General features: G+C 47.0%; 1 long non-coding RNA gene and 1 other non-coding gene across 2 annotated transcripts in view; one reads left to right on the plus strand and one right to left on the minus strand.

Annotated features, from left to right (window-relative positions):
* Window positions 1-3119: 3119 nt before the first annotated feature.
* The window catches only part of LOC122240551, a 38267-nt gene continuing 21574 nt past the window's right edge, over window positions 3120-19812 (plus strand). The window contains exons 1-2 of the long non-coding RNA XR_006220368.1: window positions 3120-4151; window positions 4720-5298. This is a non-coding gene — a long non-coding RNA (uncharacterized LOC122240551). The remainder of the gene's footprint in view (window positions 4152-4719; window positions 5299-19812) is intronic.
* On the minus strand, window positions 5670-5743 carry TRNAN-GUU. Its single transcript has one exon. It is a non-coding gene; the product is annotated as a tRNA-Asn (tRNA).

A 19812-nucleotide genomic window follows, 5' to 3' on the forward strand; every position in this document is an offset into this window, starting at 1 on the left:
CCAGGTAAGTGGGACAGAGGAGAAAAGGAATTAAGGCTTTATGCAAGGAAAATGATTTTAAGGATGTGATAAGGAGGGCTAGAGGGACATAGGACAGGTGGTGATCATTTAAAAAGTGGTGGCAGATCTCAGTGGATTGGAGGTGGGTGCAAAGAATGCCAGAGCGGGACTAGTTGGAGTAAGAAAGCAGCGTGCTTGAAACTGAGCTTTTGGGAACAGTGCAGTTATTGGCGATGACAAGGTCTGAAGTGTGACAAGGGAAGTGCATGGCCAAGGTTCCATGAAAAGTGAGGAGATGAAGGAGTCAAGAGGCCAGGGTGGTGTTTGGATAGACTTTGTGGAAGGCAGAGTCATTTAAATGGCGGCAGGAGTCCTGGTGGAAAGAAATATACAGTAAGCCAGGAGCTAAAATCCTCAAGGAAAGGCGGAATACCACGAAAATGGCTGATGGCCGCAAAGGAACAGCGTGGGTGGTTCAGTCTCACGGTCTGTGCTTCAAAGGCACGGGAGGGTTATAATGAAGAGGGGAACAGTGGTTGAAAAAGCCACTAGGAGAAATTTGATAGAAATTTTACATTATTTTATATTCTTTTCCTTTCGGTATTATGTTTTAGCCAGGTCATTTCCACACCCCAAATATACAAATTTTTACATATATCTTCTGGTAAAGCTAGGTTTCTTTTCTTTCTTTTTTCTTTCTTTTTTTTTTCAGTCATGAATCTTTAATTCTTTTGGAGTGTATTTTGATGTGCTGCACTGAGGTTTTTCTCCCCTGATAGTAAATTTGTTTGAACACCATTTGCTGAATCAACTTACTGTTCTTTAACCATTCAGGATACACCATTCACCTATCTTTCATATTAAATGTAACAAATGTTCAATTCCTGTAGTAAGTAGAGGGGGAAAATTTGGTGCTCAGTGGTAGAATGCCAGTTAAACAGTGTAAATCTCAATTTTCCAGGAGAAAATACGCTGGGAGGAAAGCCTATTAAATTTTAACTGTTTTTTCTTCCAGTTAACATTATTATAATAATGTACTCTGCAAGTCAGAAACACTGTACGAAAAGTGGAAGATTTATTAGAGTTTTGATCTGTTTTTGTTCGCTTCCGGTTGTATTGAGATATAACTGACCTACATCTCTGCATAAGCTTAAGGTATACAGCATAATGCTTTGGCTCATAATCACAAAAATGATTACTGCAATCAAATTTAGGTAACTTTAGAGTTTTGCTAGGTACTACAAATACAAACAACACAAAATGGACTGCTTCTCCAAATGCAGAGCCTGGGGGCCAAAAAACATTGATCAATATGTGTTATGGCAGAGGATGACGAGGAAGGATGGGATCCATCTGGGAGGTTAGAGAAAGCATCCCAAAGAAGTCACATTTAAACTAATGACTTCATTCCGAGCAGTTTCCAGAGGCAACCCCTCCTGTGGGTGCCTGTAAAGAGCCCCCATAGTTGGTTGGCTCTGAACAGGCCTGCTCAGCGAGCTTATCTGTGACTGTCTTTCTGACTCTCTTTCACTTTTGAGCACCAGGACCTCCACACCCCTTCTCCCCAACCAGTGTTCCCTCAGGAAGCCACAAAAGAGGCAAAGGAGGCAGAACGGCATACCAGGTTGTTTCTAACCCGAGCAGATCCACGAAAAGGGGCTTATCAACTTCTGCAACATAGCAAACGGGCTAAAGTGACAACACATCTAGTACTGGAGAAGTGTAAAATACAGTCGTCAGGAGTTAAAATGTAACCACAGAAGCAAGAGGTCATCGAGAGAAAAGGAACTTGTGAAAGACTTCACATCTCAAGATGGAAATTCATTTTGTTTGGTTATTGCAGGTACTTAATAGCTTGGTAAAGCACCCTTCTTGCCAGCCTTCTCTTGTTAGTATACCTTCCCACCAGGCTTGGAGGCGGAGATCGTGGAATATGCTGAGGTTCAAGTGTCTACAACACCAGATATTTACTGCTCCCCCAGCCCTAAGGCAGTGTAAACCAGGCCAATTCAGCAGGATGGCAAAATGTTTGCAGCAGTAAACTGATGTCCCCACTGGCCACGAAAGTTGTGGTCCCAGTAAAGAACCTCCTTGCTTGATGATTAATGGAGAAATTCTGTGTTTCAAACTTCAGTTCTATGTTGAGTCACATCCAATGTAGAGTTTCGCCTATGTAGTTTACGCTCTAGTGAATTTCGATTATCAGACTAGCCTAAACTCTAGTATTAAAGTGAATATGTTGTTCAGTTAGGTATAAATAAACACCACTGTGCTCACACACACATATGATAATCTATAATAATCGACTTCCCAGTTTAGTACTAAGATAGTCGAGGGTCTCCTTAAAGTGTGTATTTGATTTACTTTGTCACTTTATCTTGGGGAATAACTAGTTTGAGTCCTCTTTGGCAGACGGTAATTTCTGTTCTGTTTTTACTAAAAAAAAAAAAGCAATGAAGAATGGCTCAATTCCTCCAAGGGGGTAATAAAATATGACAGTTTGCTGGATGTCATTAAAGTAACTTGCAAGGAAAGAAATACAAATTGGTATCTGCTGCTGCTGTAAATCCCTATAGAAGCAACCCTTAAAAGATCAATATAGTAAAGCCCTTCACATCAAGTCATTGCAGATTATAAAAATAAGGTATTAAGTGTTAAAACCCCAAAGCAGCCTTTTTTTGGGGTCTGAAGTCATTTATTACTAATTTTGCGTATCTACTTAATTGCTCAGCAAAAAAAAAAGAAACAAAAAGAAAAACTGGTTTCTTAGTGGCTTGTCAATGGTATTAGACTATTCTAGTTCTTTGTATTACCTTAAAAGCTTCAGTTTAGTCATTTTTCCATCCCTAAACACTTTGGATTTGACATACTTTATAACCTTTATCACTAATTAGAATACAAATACAATAAATACAGGGGCGCCTGGGTGGCTCAGTCAGTTAAGTGTCAGACTTTGGCTCGGGTCATGATCTCACGGTTCACGGATTCGAGCCCCGAATCAAGCTCCGTGCTGGCTCCCTCTCTCTCTCTGTCTCGCCCTCTCTCTGTGCCCCTCCCCAGCTCACGCATGTGCACATGCTCTCTCTTTCTCTCTCAAAATAAATAAAAACTTTTAAAAAAATGAAGACTGATTCTGGGACTGGGTTTTTTGTTTTTTTGTTTTTTTTTTTTCTTTTCTTTTTGGGGCTAGGTTTTAGATGAACTCCATGGTGGAGAACCAGCCACAAGTACGGTAAACTGAAAGTATGGGCAATGTATAATTTCTCTAATTTCAAGATTTCTTTAAGACCCCTCCAACATCAAGCAACACTATCACCATTTCCTGGGTCACCCAGGCTGTAGATGTAGGCACCACCCTCCACATTTCCCTCTTGTTTCAGTCTCTAAATCTTATCCAGTCTTCCCTTGAATTACATCCTTCGTTTCTAAAGTCACCTCATTGCCTCTCCTTTGAAATATAATTGTCTCTTAACTGTTCTCTGATCTCTTATTTTCCCTATTCTGTTGCCAGACCAACCATCGAGACTAAATTTCATTATATCCTGAAACAGAAACCTTTAACAGTTACTCCCTTACTTTATAGGGTAAAGTCTAGCCTCATCCTTTGGTCTTCAGGGCCCTTCCGCAAGCTAAGAACATTTTCAGTGCGCTCTATTTAAGTACATTTGTTCCATATTCTGGTTACGCTCCTCTCCTACCCACCCCCATCTTGTCTCCAAATTTTGCCAGCTTTAAATAGCTCTCCCGTGCCTTCTGGCCTGTCCAGATCTTTCAGGGTTGTTTCAGATCCTCCACGGAGACACAATCCAGCCCATCTATGTTGACTTCCTCCTTTACTGCCGGGGAACATTTTTCTGTGGCCCTCACGCTGACACTTCATCATATGCATTTTTATCTGAGTATCTATCTCTGTTAATCACATACTCTGAGAAGGCGGGGAACGCATCTGTCCTGAGCATGTGCATGTGACAGGCCTGTGCTAGGTGAGCAAACAATGTGAATAAAGACGTAGTCACTACACTCCAGGGGTTCGTACTCTAGCGTAGGTGACAAGTAACTCCCTGTTTTCAGGGTAGCGTGATGAATGAATGGAGGAGGGGCATCAGGGGAGGCCTCCCTGAGAAGGTAACTCCTCTGCGGATGTTACCCAGGTGTGTACAGAGGGGGCGGGGCCTGGCACATCAGGGTAACGGGAAAGACATCTGGGGGGTGGGGGGGTACAAAGCAGCACGCGCCATTGAAGGAACTCCTGGTAAATGCATATAACCACTAGAAGTTTTCATGCAGGAACATGGTAGGAGACAAGGCCACAGATCATGAAAGCCTCTGTGTGTTAAGCTCAAGAATTTGAACTGCATCTTGAAGGAAGCAGTTTGGAATCTAAAATGATCACTAAGAACAGAGGTTGGTCTCTTCCCTCAAGGAGCTTATAACCTAGTATAAATACAATCAGCTTAAAGCGGAAGGATATGCTTTCTAAGGCCCCATAACTTAAGTATTAGCAAATATTATGCCTCCTCCATCTTGAAGTGTTAGACTAGATTTGGACAGTACACGAACGATCTTATGACCTAACTGCCTTCCCTTTTCTTGTTTCTACTATAATCTATCCCTAAGCATGAGTGGAAAGCTTGGAATGTGGGGGGTGGGGGTGGGGGGCCGGCTACTGCTGAATCTGCCTGAAATCCTTCAAGTGCAACACTGTGTCTCCTTTTTTAGGGCTTCTCGCTAGACAACAGAGGGTATTTTATTATCAACAATTATTTGATAAATAATTATCAGCCAGCATTTGCCAAGGCATTTCCTAAGAGACCGCCGAGTGACGCAGCTAACTTATTCCTTCTTCCGAGTCTCTCGGTTCTATCCAGGAAAAGTACATCCCGGAGACAAAGCACCCACCACATGACCTCAATCTTGGCAGGAACGAATTATAGCATCACGTTATCATATTATCGTGTGGTTCTCTATCTTTATAGAAAGTCTTATGTGAACCATCTGCTTGTAAAAGATCTGTGTCTTCTGTGAGACCGGAGTTGAAAACACGTCATTGGAAACCTTTTAGCAAGAACTCATACAAACAATTTCTGCCTGAGTTTAATTTCAGGGAAAATTGTGTCAGCGACCTAACGCCAACATTAACACCTTTGCCTAGGTTCAAGTCCATTGTCCAAAACAGAGCTCCGTTTAGCACAGTTACGTGGGGTGATTATGCCCCCACATACTTGTAGGTGACTCCCCCTGCATATGTTCATCGAGCAGCTCCTCGGATTCTTCTGGCAGTAGATAAGGCAGTACTGAGTAAGTACATTTACTTTTTGGTGGTATCCGATTTTCTGGGAGAAACTCACTTGTCAAGGGGCAATTACTTCCCCCCCGTTACAGTTACTGCTGTTGAAGCACAATCTTGGGCCGGTCTCCCGAAGAATGTGTGTAGGTTTCCCGTGGATAAATGACCACGGGACCTGAATGACCAAGGCACAAGCTGCCAGTCCAGACGCAGAGTCCCTCTTAGATCGATCGCCCCCGCCGTGCAACAAACACTGAGAGGACAAGGTCTTCCTCTATCCTGGAAGCGTGGTGGCGTCGTACTCCCGTTCGACTAAAAATCTCAGGCTTGCCATTTTAAAATGGATCCGTATCGAGGTCATCTCAGGAAAATGAGCGCTGCCCGTCCCTGGGTGGGCTCGAACCACCAACCTTTCGGTTAACAGCCGAACGCGCTAACCGATTGCGCCACAGAGACCCAGCTACCAGGCTCGCCGCGCGGTGTGTACAGATTTCCGCGGCCGCGGAGGCTCTCGCCGCCCAGGGCGTCGCCGCGCGAGCCGGACGGAGGAGCGCGCGGAGGAGCGCGCGGAGGAGGCGGCGGGAGGGGCCGCGGCTGCAGGCGGCCTGGCGCGGGCGCGGGCGCGGGCGCGGGCGCGGGGGCGCGGGCGCGGGCGCGGGCGCGAAGAGGCCGAGCCCGCGGCCGCGCGGGGAAGGGAAGGGGGGGGCCCGTGGGGCTCCTGTGGGGACGAGGCGCGCCCCCGCGGGCGGCGCCGGCCCCGGCCCGAGCTCGTGAGCGCGCCCGCCCTGGGGCGCGAGCCCGGGGGACGCGGAGGGGCGCGCCTTGCGTGTCTGCGCGGGCCGCGTGCGGGGTGCCGCCGGGTGCCCGCGGCCCCCAGCAGACGCCGCCCTGGGTCCCGCGGGGAGAACTGGGCAAAGGGGTCCCGGTAGAGCCTGTGAGAGAAGAAGCAAGTGCGGTGTGGGCTCGGAGCACGGGGGCCGCGTGTGTCAGGCCCCAAACTTTAGGGCTGGCTTTCCCAAGCGTCGCGTGTGTCCCCTCGCCCCGAGGCTTCCCACCTCCCCCCTTCGGCACCACCCGTCACCGTTACCTTTTAATTCCGCAGACACCGTGCGTGTGCGCCCGGGCCGAACGTCGATCTGTGCTTGGGCTAAATGTGTTTCCCTTCCTGAGCCCCAGCCGGTGCCCGCTTGGAGGGCATGTGGCCTCCGTTGATCGGGCAGAGTTTAGGGGACATCAGAAGGGGGCTTCGTGGAGGGTGTGGCGATTAAGATAAGCTGCAGACATCCTTCTGGGTGGCCAGTCCCTAGAGCTCGGTGGGGCCGCCTCCCCGCTCCTGGCCCTACAGCCTGGGGAGTTCCCTCCAGCTCTCCAGGGCGTAAAGCCGGTCCTTGAGTGTTCCTGTTTCCGTCCGATTTGCCCCGACACCCACTCCTCCCCCAAGTTCTTTTTCTCAGCATTCACCCCCCCCCCTCCCCCGTTTAGAAGCGCACGGTTTTGTGCCATTAAGTACATTTGTATCGCTGTGCAACGGCCACCACTATCCGCTTCCAGAGCTTTGTCCTGGCCTCAACTGAGGCTCTCGACCCCTCAAGCGCGAGCGCCTCATTCCCCTCTTCCCCCCTGACCCTGCCAATCACCCTTGTCCTTTCTGTCCCTATGACTTTGACTATAGGCAGCTCACGGGAGTGGAATCGGACGGCATTTGCCCTTTTGCGACGACGGCTTATTTCACTTAGCGCAGTGGCTTCAGAATTCAGCCATATCGTTGCCTGGGGCAGCGTTTCCTTCCTTTCTCACGCTGAATCATGTTCCGTTGTATGAATAGGCCACATCTTTACCCATTCATCCGTCTGGGGACACTTGGGTGGCTTCCGTCTTTCGGTTTTTGTGACTGATGCTGCAGTGATAGTGATCATGGGTGTGCGAGCATCTCTTTGAGGCCTTGCCCTCAGTTCTTTTGGGGGTATCCCCAGCTGTATAATTGGTGAATTGTATGGTAAGCCCCTTTTAAAAATTTTTGAGGCTCCATCACACCATTTTCCACACCGGCTGTGTGCCATTTTACGTTCCCGCCACCCCGGGTTTCTCTTTCTCCGTATCCTCACCAACCTCCCTGCCCACCAATCCCCCCCCCCCTTTTTTTTAAGTAGTCATCCCAATGGGTGCGAAGTGTTATCTCATTGTGGTATTGGCGTGCATTTCCCTAACGATTAGTGATGCGGAACATCTTTTCTGAACCGATCTTTCTCTGCTTGTTTCCTCCTAGCAAGCCAGCTCTGCTTTATTGAGGAGTAAGCTGAGAGTGACAGAGGGCAGCGTCTGATAAGCGGGCAGCTTTTGACAAAGAGTGGAGACAGCGGACAAAGTGGAGGCGGCAGGGAAGCCTGAGCCGTGCAAGGAGAGGGGGTGAGGGAGGAGTCTTCTGAGGAGGGCCATCTAGAGATTTTGTCCTCACGAGGTTCTTGTTCATCTGCGTTGGGCGACTTTGGGGGTCCGTTGTGTTTGTCCTGGCTCTGTAGGGATGTTTATGTATGTGTTGCTTGCGAGGGGCCAAGGGTGAAGGAGGGATTGGTGACCTCCACCTTGTACGTATTGGAACGGCTGGTTTTGGAACTGCCTTTGCAAAAGTGAATTTAAGATTATGCAAATGTAACAGAACCTTCTATCTGCATTTTCGGTTTCTTAAGAACTGTGGGAATTCTTGTCTAAGTGTTGAAATAATGGTCTCTTTTTTGCATGATCCCTCTTAAAAGCACAGGGAGATCTTTCAGAGGTATGAGAAATAGAACTTTCTATAACTCCATTCAACTTTTATTTTGATCCTTGTTCTGCTGCTGCCCAAAGCACAATCTCAGTTAACTCAGGATTCTCTCTGTCTGCTTCTCTGGAGTTGTTTCCAAGGGCTGACACTTGGTTTTTAAAAACTTTTTAAAAAATGTTTATTCATTTGGAGAGACAGAGAGAAAGAGAGCAGGGGAGGGGTAGAGAGAGAAAAGAGAGAGAATACCACGCAGGCTCCTCATTGTGAGCACGAGCCTGATGCGGGGCTCGAACTCATGAACCGTGAGATCATGACCTGAGCCCAAATCTAGAGTTGGACGCTCAACTGACTGCACCACCCGGGCACCCCTCCAAGAGTTGACACTTTGGAGGGGTGGTCGTTCATCTGGTGCTTGAGTCACACATGCACACAGATTGCTGAGAAGGCCATTTTGCTCCTGTTGTGGGTCCCCTAACTCTCCTGTGCATCCATTGAGGGATGGGAATCTCTTGTAAGATTGGTGCTGGTGCATCAACCATTCCATAAAGTCCTTCCTGGCACAATCCCCTCTGCTTATGGAGCCTCGTTATGGCCTCCCCAAATTCGCATGTTAAAGTCTAATCTCCAGTGTGCTGGGTTTTGGAGGTGAGGCCTCCGGGAGGTACTTGGGTGAGCCCTCATGAATAGGATTAGTGCCCTTTTAAGAAGAGGCCAGGGAGCCAGCTCAACCTTTTCCCACCGTGTGAGGCCGCGGCAAGCGGTCAGCAGTCTGCAACCCGGAAGAAGGCTCTCCCCAGAACCTGACCAGGCTAGCACCCCGATCTGAGACCGCCAGCCTTCAGAACTGGGAGAAAGAGGGTGCTGCTGTTTCTAAGCTACCCACTCTGTGGCACTTTGTGGTGACAGCCTGAGCCAACTCAGGTAGGACCCCAAACTTTTCTGTTCTCGTCATCCGTGCCCGCACCCCTCTGTTTCTCCTGCCCCCTAGTGTGGGATGTGTAAGCGAGGTGTGCGTGTGAAAGGAAAAAGAAACAACTCTAGATGTGCTCTTGATATCCCAAGTCCCGTCTGAAAGTCTATGGGTGCCCTTCCAGTCAGACTCGTTTGAAACTATTATCTAATTTTCTCTATCAAGAGACCCTGGGGTCTCTCTTCCTCTGTATTCTCGTGGGTACAATGGTTTTCTGAAAGGAAGATGACTTAACAGGCCCGTTGTGTCTAAGAAGTTACAGGTGCTTATAAAACTCTAGAACAGGCATTCCAGGAACTAGATGGTTCTGTGCATTGCAATTCCACTGTCCCACTAACATGTAAGCTCTCCAGGGACAGAGATCTTAGCCGGCCGTGCTCCCTGCTGAATCCCCAGCACCTACAACATTGTCTGGCACCGCAGGCACTCAATAACTATGTGCTGAGTCAATGAGGAAATAAAAGCCCTAAGCTCTAAAGTAAACTGGAAAAAAATAAGATGTAACAGAAAAATTAAATTGCTAGTATAAGGAGCACTTACCAATTAATATGAAAAACCTCTTTGCAGCTCAACCAAAAGAAATCAAACAAATGCAAAAGAGTGGGGACATGAATAGAATATTCCCGAAAGAGGAAATACACTTGGCCAATATAATCATAAAAGTTTGGCTGTCAAAATCAAAATTAAATGACATAAAAATTTTCTTTTTCCCAAGTAGCAAAAAAAGAGAAAAGAGATAACACCAAAACACCGTCATGGATATAGAGGCTGTTCTCACACAGGACTGATGGGTGTGAACTTGGAGTATTTTTTCTGGATGGCGGTTTGGTAACGTAAACATTAAACAATGCTTATCCCCTATCCTTCTAGAAATTCTATGTTAGAAGTCACAAGAAAGCAAACAGGGATGTGACTAAAGTTTTTATTATCACAGTATTACATATCATAGTGATAAATAGGAAACAACCTGAACATCCCGCAATGGAAGGAAATGATAAATGTGGCATATTTAGAAGATAGAGTATTAGTTATACAGACATCAGAAATAATTTTTTAAAAGAATATTAAAAACATACAGGTGTGATAAAGTGGTAAGTTAAAAGTAGGATAGAGAAACATATAAAAACAATGTTTTCTTTTTTTTAAAAAACCTATTTTTTTATTTATTTATTTATTTTTGAGAGAGAGAGAGAGAGAGAGAGAGAGAGAGGGACCAAGCAAGTGGAAGGTGCAGAGAGAAGGGGACAGAGGATCCGAAGCGGGCTCCACGCTGACAGCAGAGAACCTGATATGGGGCTCAAACTCACGAACCGCGAGATCATGACCTGAACTGAAGTCAGACGCTTAACCGACTAAGACACCCAGACGCCCCCATAAAGACAATATTTTCAAAGAAGATTTGGCAACAGAGCCCTGATAAAATGTCAAGTTCAAAGGTGAGATGGGGACTTGTCTAATCATGATAACTGAGAACTGCCCGGTGTTTTCTACGCATCTCGCTGGTACGGACATGACATATATATCACCTCACTTAAACCCCTGGCAACCCTATGAGGCTATGATTCTAATTTTGCAGGTGAAAGAATGTGCACAGGAAGCAATTTGTTCAGGTTGCAGAGCCAGTGAGCGGTGGGACCAGGTTTCAGACCTGGAGTCAGGCTCTGGCGGCCACGCTTGTAACCTTGACCCACACAGCCTCTCACTGCCTGTGGGGCAGGAGCCCACAGGGCGGTGCGTGTGTGTGTGTGTGTGTGTGTGTGTGTGTGTGTGTAGTTTTGGTGAAACCTCCAAAAGAGTGTTAGTGGTTATGCCTGGGTGGTGGTTTGTATTTTCTTCTTTACCTCTTTTCGCTATTTCCTCAAGCATTTGCAGCAAGCAGTACTTTTAAGGAGCCAGTGATGAAAGGCGATGGCAGCAGTTTCCCGAAATTACAGGTAGAGGGTGGTAGGTGGTTATTCTCCACTTGGTCTGTCTGGGGCCAGAAGAGTGCCCGCGTGAGGTGGCGACTTGGACAGCCCAGTGTGCGGAGTTGTGGGTCTTGGCCGAGCACAGCGTAACCGTCAATGCTGGCCTCTCTTCTCCAAGTCTTCATCCCCCTGAGAGAAGGGTGTCTGGGGAACGTGTAAACTTCTGCGGGGAGTTTTACAACGTGTGACTCTTCAGTAATGAATATGCTTTCATTTATTTATTAAAAAAATTTGTTTTAAATGTTTATTTATTTTTGAGAGAGAGCGAGAAAGAGAACAAGCCAGGGAGGGGCAGAGAGAGGGAGACACAGAATCCGAAGCAGGCTCCAGGCTCCGAGTTTCGGTACAGAGCCCAATGCGGGGCTCGAACCCACAAGCCGCGACATCATGACTTGAGCCAAGGTCGGCCGCTCAACCGCCTGAGCCACCCGGGCACCCCAAATATGCTTTCATTTAAAAAGAGATGTGGAGTGCCTGAGATTTTAGGTCACTCTTATATTTCTTCTTAATGTTCAAAAACACTTCTTTGCATTAATTGTCTTTTTCTACCATGAGTCGTTTTCATCTGGGAAGCATAACCCAACCTACTGGAGAATATTAAGACTTTTCTCTTTAACGTTGGTGAATATACTATGAAAAATTTAATACATTTGGGGCTAAATGACAGCAGATACTTCTTGAATCTTGTAAGGAACTGGGCTGGATGCTTCGGGGACCTCCCTTCTGCCCAAGACTCTCTGACACATCATTCCTGCCCACAGATCGCTTTAATCTACTTTGGGAACCAGGAGATATATAAAAACGTTTCAAGACAGCATGTGCCAACTGCATGGCACAGATGCTAAGTGTTTTAGGAATGTTAGGTGGGAATAATCACTGAACAGTCAGTAAAGAGTCAGTGGAAGAAGTGGGTCTTTGGCTTGTCCTTGGCAGGATCCTTTAGCTGGGGAGGAGAAGGAACAAAGGCGGAGAACAGAAGATCAGCCCAGAGGAAGCACAGGATTTACATAGGCTGCGATGGGACATAAAGAAAGCTAATTGGTGACAGAGCATGGAGGGCCCTGAATACCCAGCGAGAAAATTTGCGTTACGAATGGTATCGTTCATAAGAGTGGAAAATTTTTAATGACTTAAATACTCATCAAAGGGACAACGTACACATTTCTATGGCATATTTATCCAAAGTGCGGCGAGGATGCGGTGAAAATTTTGAGCAGGAGGTTTGATCACAGCCAGGTTCGGGAGACGTTTCGTCCAGCACGGGAGGATGGGAGAGCGAGCTGGAAGGAGGATGACCAGTTGGGTGACTGTTTCTATAAACTCGATGTGGAGAGAGGAGGCCTTGATGGGGCCACGGAGAATGGAAAGGACACGAAAGACAAAGGCTTAAGGAGAAAAGCAGTGGGATGCGGTTGATAAACATGCACGTTAGAGCCGTTGACTTGGTGCTACTGATGGCAATGACTCTGGCTTTCAGATCTAATGATTGCATAGGGTTTTTTTTAATGTTTATTTATTAAATTTTTTTTAACGCTTATTTATTATTGAGAGACAGAGACATGAGCATGGGAGGGGCAGAGGGAGGAGGAGACACAGAATCCGAAGCAGGTGCCAGGCTCTGAGCTGTCAGCACAGAGCCCGATGAGGGGCTCACACTCATGACCTGAGATCATGACCTGAGTCAAAGTCAGACACTTAACCGACTGAGCCACCCAGGCGCCACCCCCTCCCCCCCCCCTTTTTAAAAAAGAAGTTCCACAATTTTTCTTACAGGTCTGCCGTACAATAGAGGCTCAGTACAATTTTTTCAATACATGGGCTGCTCCAGGTGCCCTGTTGTATTGCTGTAGCCCTTACTAGCAAGATTGTTTTTCTGATTTCTAATCTAAACATTGCTGTATATTAAAACCCCATTTCTCAAGTGCATCTTTTGTGAAGAGGAATTAGTTAGTCTCGCTGGTTGTACACCTCCGTGTGTGTAAAGTAAGGCATGCTTCAGCTTGGTTTCATTATGATAAATGGTAACAACCCCTTTAACATTTGTCTTTAAGTCTGATCTTGCAATACAAATTTGCTTGTATGAGCAAGGTGCTTGTACAAAATAAAAATTGGATTTGTGTAATGTCCCGGAGACCAACAACCTGGAAAGACTTTATTTATTCGTATATTTATTCATATATTAACTGAAGTGTTACTTTGTGCCCTAAGGAAGACAGCATGATGACCTCAGGGTAAGAGGGGATTTCATAAACACAACGTAAGTATGAACATAAAAGGTTGATGTATTTGATTACATTTAAAATGTATGTTAAATGAATGAGCAGAAAGTAAACAGATTTAAAAAACAAATAGACTGAGAGAAGACCTTGCAACACGTGTGCCCCACAAAGCCTTAGTATCCAGAATTCGTAAAGAATGCCTACCAATTAGCAGAAGATAAACAACAAAACAGAAACGCAGGCAAAGCATCAGTGAAGAGGAAATCCGTATTGCCAGTAAACTCATGAGAAGACCTTCAACTCTTCTAATAATCTGGGAAGCAGCGTCACAGTGAGACGTCATTTCACACCCACCGGACTGGCAGAATGTAAGAGACTTGAAAAACAATTGGTGAGGGTGTGGAACACTGGCGCTTTTATCTCTTATGGATGAGAGCTGGCCACATGCCCTGGAGAGCAATTTGTCAGTTTCCTGGTGAAGTTAGACTCCTTCCCTCCAGTGCAGAGTATCCCTCCTCCAGACTTGTACAGAAGGATGTATACAAGACTGTTTGATCCAATATTGTTCTTAACATGGAAACATTTTAAATGACTCAAATAGTCATCTAAAGGATCTATATAAATAAACATGCTATATTTAGACACTGCAATGCTATATAGCAGTTTCAATGTGTATATATCTAAAAATGTAGTGTTGCCGAAAGCATAGGTACAGAAGTCCGTGTGACTGGCAACAGATCAAATAATACAGAGCAGGTTATAGGGGAAAGTCGTGGACTTCCACATTTCCTCCCCTCCTTGAATCCCAAACTCAGAGAAAATGTTTTCTTTTCTTTTCCTTCCTTCCTTCCTTCCTTCCTTCCTTCCTTCCTTCCTTCCTTCTTTCCTTCCTTCCTTCTTTCCTTCCTTCCTCCCTTCCTCCCTCCCTCCCTCCCTCTTTTTCTTTTCTTTCTTCCCTCCTTTCTTTCCTACCTACCTTCCTTTCCTTCAAAACAGGTTCTTTATTTAGTTCTTCTTGTGGCTACCTTCAGAACTCTAGATTATATGTTGTTACCTCTATTTACTTATTTGGAAGACTTTTGACATTATCTTTTAACTCTTCAATATGAAGATTTTACTTTGCACCGCCCAATCTACCACCCTCTTCCCAGTATTAATATTTATATTTGTGATAGGCAGAGTTTTTAAGTTTATAAGTACTCCTCTGTGGTTCTCTGAATGTTCCATTTTCATAGCAACCTGTTCTTGTTGCATGGATACAACAGGGCTGGGGGTGGGCCTATGGTTCAGCCTACAGACTTTCACTTAACATTTGGTTGTGGGTGTGGCTTCAGCTGAGATTGCATCTGACCCTGCAGTAGAGCCCCTTATTTGCCTGGTAAGCCCCAACGGTTTGCTCATATATAAGGCAGATAGACTGCCTAGCTGATGTGGACTTCCACAGTGGTCTGTTCTCAAGCCAGTTACTTTACCAACTAGGATTTGGATTCAGAGCTCTGGGTAAAGTGGGCGAGAAGGGGGCTGTCAGGCTGCAGGGGCCTCCAAATAGAGGCTTAAAGAAAGAAGGCTGAAATATTTTGTTTAGTATCTTTGGGTTTTGTTTTGTTTTGCATGGGAGTAAATGCTGAGTGCTGGCTTTCTGGGTCATGATGGGAAAAATGGTGTGAAGGGTAGTTGTCCATGTAAGACATTCACGAGTTCTGTCTCTTTTCAGCCCACTTCTTGCTTCTGTCTTCTAGCCCAGGTGCTGACTCGGAGCCCAGAACATGTCAGGGTTCTAGTAGGTACATCACCTTCCAGCATCTCTGCAACAACCACAGAAAATTGGAGACTGTGGCTTCTTTTTCAGTTTCATTAGTTAATTTGTTTCATTCTGTCTTGTAGCTTTCAAAAGGTTTTCGATACCTCTCTTGTTGGAATGGCAGAAACCACCAGCTGAGCACCCAATATTCATACTATCTTCCTTACTCACAAAACCCCTCTATTGGGAGTGGTAGCTGAATAACATAGCCTCGCTTTCCTTGCACAGGGAAATGGCCAATGAAACGTAAGTGGAAGTCTTTAAGGCAGCCTGCCAGAAAAGAAAAAAAAAAAAAAAAAAGCAAAAAAACCCCCCAATAACAACAACTCTTCAAAGAGACATTGGGCTCCTGGCTGGCTCAGTCAGTAGAGCGTGTGACTCCTGATCTTAGGGTTGTGAGTGTGAGACCCACACTGGGTGGCAGGGATTACTTAAAAACCTTTAAGGACACCTGGGTGGCTCAGTCGGTTAAGTGTCTGACTCTTGATTTTGGCCCAGGTCATGATCTCATGGTTTCGTGGGCTTGAGCCCTGCTTTGGGCTCTGTGCTGGCAGCACGGAGCCTGCTTGGGATTCTCTCTCTCCCTCTCTCTGCCCCTGCCCCACTCGTACTGTCTCTGTCTCTCTCAAAATAAATAAACTTAAAAAAAATTTTTTTAAATAAAAATAAAAATCTTAAAAAAGAGAGAGAGAGAAAGAGATTGACAGACTCAGCCAGCATTTCTTCCTGCTTATCCTTCCCCCTTTCTTTTCCTTCCTGTGTGGAATAGCTCTGTTTCTTGGAGCCATGGCAGCCACTTTGGCACAACTAGGAAAGGTCAAGAACTCTTGGAGACCTCAGCCCTGACATCTTTCTGTATTTTCAAATATTTGCCCCTTCCGAGGAGGATTAGATATCCTTGCCTGCTGCCTTCGGACTGTGGGAAGAATATACTTCCATGCTTCATTGTCAGGTTTGGCCGTGTGATTTGCTTCGGCTAATAAAATATGAGTGTCAGAAACTTGCAGAGCATTGCACATGTCCACTCGCATTTTTGCTCTCTTCCCTTTGCCGTTAAAAAGGCACATCAAGGAGAGAAGCTGTTCCTTTAGCCCAGATTCCGTTATGGGAAGACATCTAGAAGTGACGGGTAACCTATAAAATCAGTTAGAAATAAACCTTTGTTGGGGCACCTGGCTGGCTCGGCTGGTAGTGTGTGTGACTCTTGATCTTGGGGTTGTGAGTTTGGGCCCCATGTAGAGCTCTACGCTGGCAGCATGGAGCCCACTTGGGATTCTCCCTCTCCCTCTCTCTCTGCCCCTCCCTCACTTGCGCTGTCTCTCTCTCACAATAAGTCAATAAACTTTAAAATAAATAAATAAACAGGTAAATAAATAAACCTTTGTCGTGGTAAGCCACGGAGATTTTTAGGTTTTGTCACCACAGTGTTACGTAGTGAAAGTTGGCTTGTGCGATACGTAATAGGATACAGAAATCGTGTGTAACAAACAGCATATTACGTGTTGGTGTTTCAGAGCTGAAGGAAAAGAGTGAAAAGCGCTCACACATCCCAGAGAGAGACACTCGCTCAACCCGCGGCATTTGGCCTGATTTGGGGCGACCAGTTCTGAAATTCTGCAGTTGTGACTGTTTGGATCCCCTTGGGAGCAGATACTGAACTGGTTACCAGTGCAAGAGGTTTATGGCAGAGCAATGGCTGTAAAAGCTGATGGAGGAAACAGGATTGGACGGGGACGCCCCAGACTATGGTGGCAATCTGAGGAAGTATTAGCCAACCCAGTGGGGAGCTCTGGGCCAGCAGTTGTCCACCAGTGGGTACCACATGGGGCAGGCATAGCGAGGCCCTAGGGTTCCTGTCTGAGGTTCCACAGTGACCCCTCTGCTGGGGAGTCTGTACGTGTCTATCCCTTCAAGTGGGTGATCCTTTTCCGGGTGATCTGCCACCGCTCGGCTCAGTCCCCGTCCTCAGAAGCAGTAAGCGCTGGCCTCTTCCTGCTTGCGTGTCCCCACGGCAGGCAGTTCTCTGGGCAGGGATCCTCTGGGGCTCCCGACAGCTACCTTCCGCAGTGCCCATCTGGGCCGTGGAAAACCCTGTGCATCTCTCCCCTTTTTGTTAAGCTGTGGTAAAAACCATATTGCAAACTTCACCATCTTGATCCTTTAAAATGTACAGGTCAGTAGGGTTAACTGTATTCACACTGCTGTGCAACAGGAACCGTGTGCGTTTTTAGCCAACGAATTCCAGGAGCTCCCGCTGTTACCCTCATCCCATGCCCCTGGCACCAGGGTCCATGCTTCCCAAACTGAAGAGACACAAATGGAGCTCTAGCAAGATCCATCCCGCTGCCCTCTGCCCATCCCACAGCAGCACCAGGCACATGTCCTTCCGCGTGCGAGAGGGGCTCCCGCTTTCTTCCAGCGGTTCCCTTATATCTCCTTTCACTTGTTGCTTGATCTGGGGGGAAAAGCATCCAGCTCCTGTCTCAGGGAGGGGGAAGGGGGCAACTTTAGAACTTTAAGGCTAACGTTTCTTAAAACTCCGTTCCTGGATCCCTAGAAGTAGGTGATTTTTAGGTGACTGTGGAAGCCATGCAGGTGCTCTGGATTCTCTCTACAGGAAAGAACTCGCAGGGGCACCTGGGTGGCTCAGTCAGTTGAACGGCAGCCTTTGGCCCAGGTCGTGATCTCACGGTTTGTGAGTTTGAGCCCCCATCAGGCTCGCTGCTGTCAACACGGAGCCCATTTGGGATCCTCTGTTCCCCCTCTCTCTGCACCTCCCCCACTTGTGCTCTCTCTCTCTCTCTCTCAAAAAGAAAGAACTTGCTGCCAGAGGGGAGTGGTGGGGGAGATGAGCGATATAGGTGAAGGAGACTAAGAGGTACAAACTTCCAGTTATGAAATCAATAAGGCACAGGGATGAGAAGAAATCGTCAATAATATTGTAAAAACGTTGGATGGTGACAGATGGCAATCACACTGGAGGTGGTGCGCATTGTAGAATGTATAGAACTGTTGACGCACTACCCTGAACACCTGAAACTAACATGACATTGTACGTCGACGAAGCTCCAATAAAAAGAAAAAAGGAAAGAAAGAATCTGCCGGGTGCCGTGAAGAGTGTGGACCTCTGGCCTCCAGCCGTGGCACCCTCAGCGTCCGCTACAGTATTTGAGCCAAGACCTTGTGCTTCTGTGAAGTTCCCAACGGAGAGCTTGTCCACGGGACAATCACAGCGGAACCTCCAAACTGACTCGGAAGAGAAGTAGGCACGGGCTACCATGACAGTGGCCGCTGGACGGCAGAGAGAAGAGCAAACAGGACCAGCTAAGTAAGGAAACAGCACAGGCACTCCCTTCCCACCCCCACTCCCCGCCGCCCCCCCATCTCTTCTTTCCTCTGGTCCTGGGAGGGAGCTGGGGAGGAAGCAGTGCGGTGGGGGGGGGGGGGTCTCGCTGCTGGCCTTGGCCTGTGCATGTTCTCCATGAGCAAGCTCCGAGTCTCTGCTCTTGGCTTTTGCTCCGCACGCCCACTCCAGGGAGGAAAGGAGAGCTCCCTGGCCTTGCACACGGAGTGCTGGTGTTTGGTGATGTCTCACAGGGAACACCCTGATTTCACCCGGAGGGCTTGGTGAAGTCTCTGATGGGAGGAGCACAAGCAAGGCGGGACTTATCCACACTGGAGAAGGCACTTGGAAGACAGAGGCTTAAAGTCTAGCCCAGGGAGACATTTCCTTCTACTCTGGAGCAGAATGAGGACGGGCTCTTGGCAATGTGGTTGAGGACAGACACAGTGGCAGAAGGAAATCCCCGGTGAGGGGAGGTGGAGGGGAGGTGGACAGAGAGGAGATGACACAGAGAGGACAGAGAGAAAGAGAGAGAAGGCAACAAGGAGAGGAGAATATAGAATGGAGAAGGTTCAGGATACCCTGATGCCAGATCTAACACTCGTATCCCAAATTAAAGGGCGTGGGGATCTTTTGTTTTTAAATTTTTTTTTAACGTTTATTTTTATTTTTGATACGGAGACAGAGTGCGAGCGGGGGAAGGGCAGAGAGGAGGGAGACACAGAATCTGAAGCAGGCTCCAGGCTCCAAGCTGTCAGCACAGAGCCCGACACGGGGCTCGAACTCACGGACCGCGAGATCATGACCTGAGCGTAAGTCTGACGCCCAACCGACTGAGCCACTCAGGCGCCCTAGGACATGGGGATCTTTATGCGTCCTGTGAGATACCTCCAGGTAGTGTTCCAGAGTCTTGAACCGAACGATAGGTGGCCCCCCCACCACCAATGCTGTGTAAGCACACTCTTTTCCATAATCACTCCTGCATAGCATTTTTTTCATTTTTATTGATTTGCCTTAATTTAATACATGTATAAGAATATCTTCCATTTAAAAAAAATTTGCATTTCTTTAATAGCTTTGGAGGCTGTGCACTTGATTCTGTGGTGATTTACTCTGCCAATAAACATGTAATCCTACCGTGAGCATGTTTTATCTGTGTAATAAACCATAATAAAAAATAAAAAGGAATCCGCTGACTATGAATGAGACACGTTGACAGGTACCGGGGTTAGAGAGGTTCGAGAGCGACTCGCAGTTTGGTTGGGGACCCTGGGCCTGTGCATCAAAGGGATTACAATCAAAAAAGGCAGAGTTTATTGGACGCTGGCTGAGCGTTCCAGAACACAAATGCTGGAGGCGTTTCGTGTAGGGAGAGAGGCAAGACTGTCGTGAGGGATGAGAACAGATACACTTGTGACCTTCATGAGCTCACCCCTGGCACCGTGGGCTGTGCCTGTCGGGGTG

This window comes from Panthera tigris, chromosome A1 (assembly GCF_018350195.1).
Source record: "Panthera tigris isolate Pti1 chromosome A1, P.tigris_Pti1_mat1.1, whole genome shotgun sequence".
In the NCBI taxonomy this organism is placed as follows: Eukaryota; Metazoa; Chordata; class Mammalia; order Carnivora; family Felidae; genus Panthera; species Panthera tigris.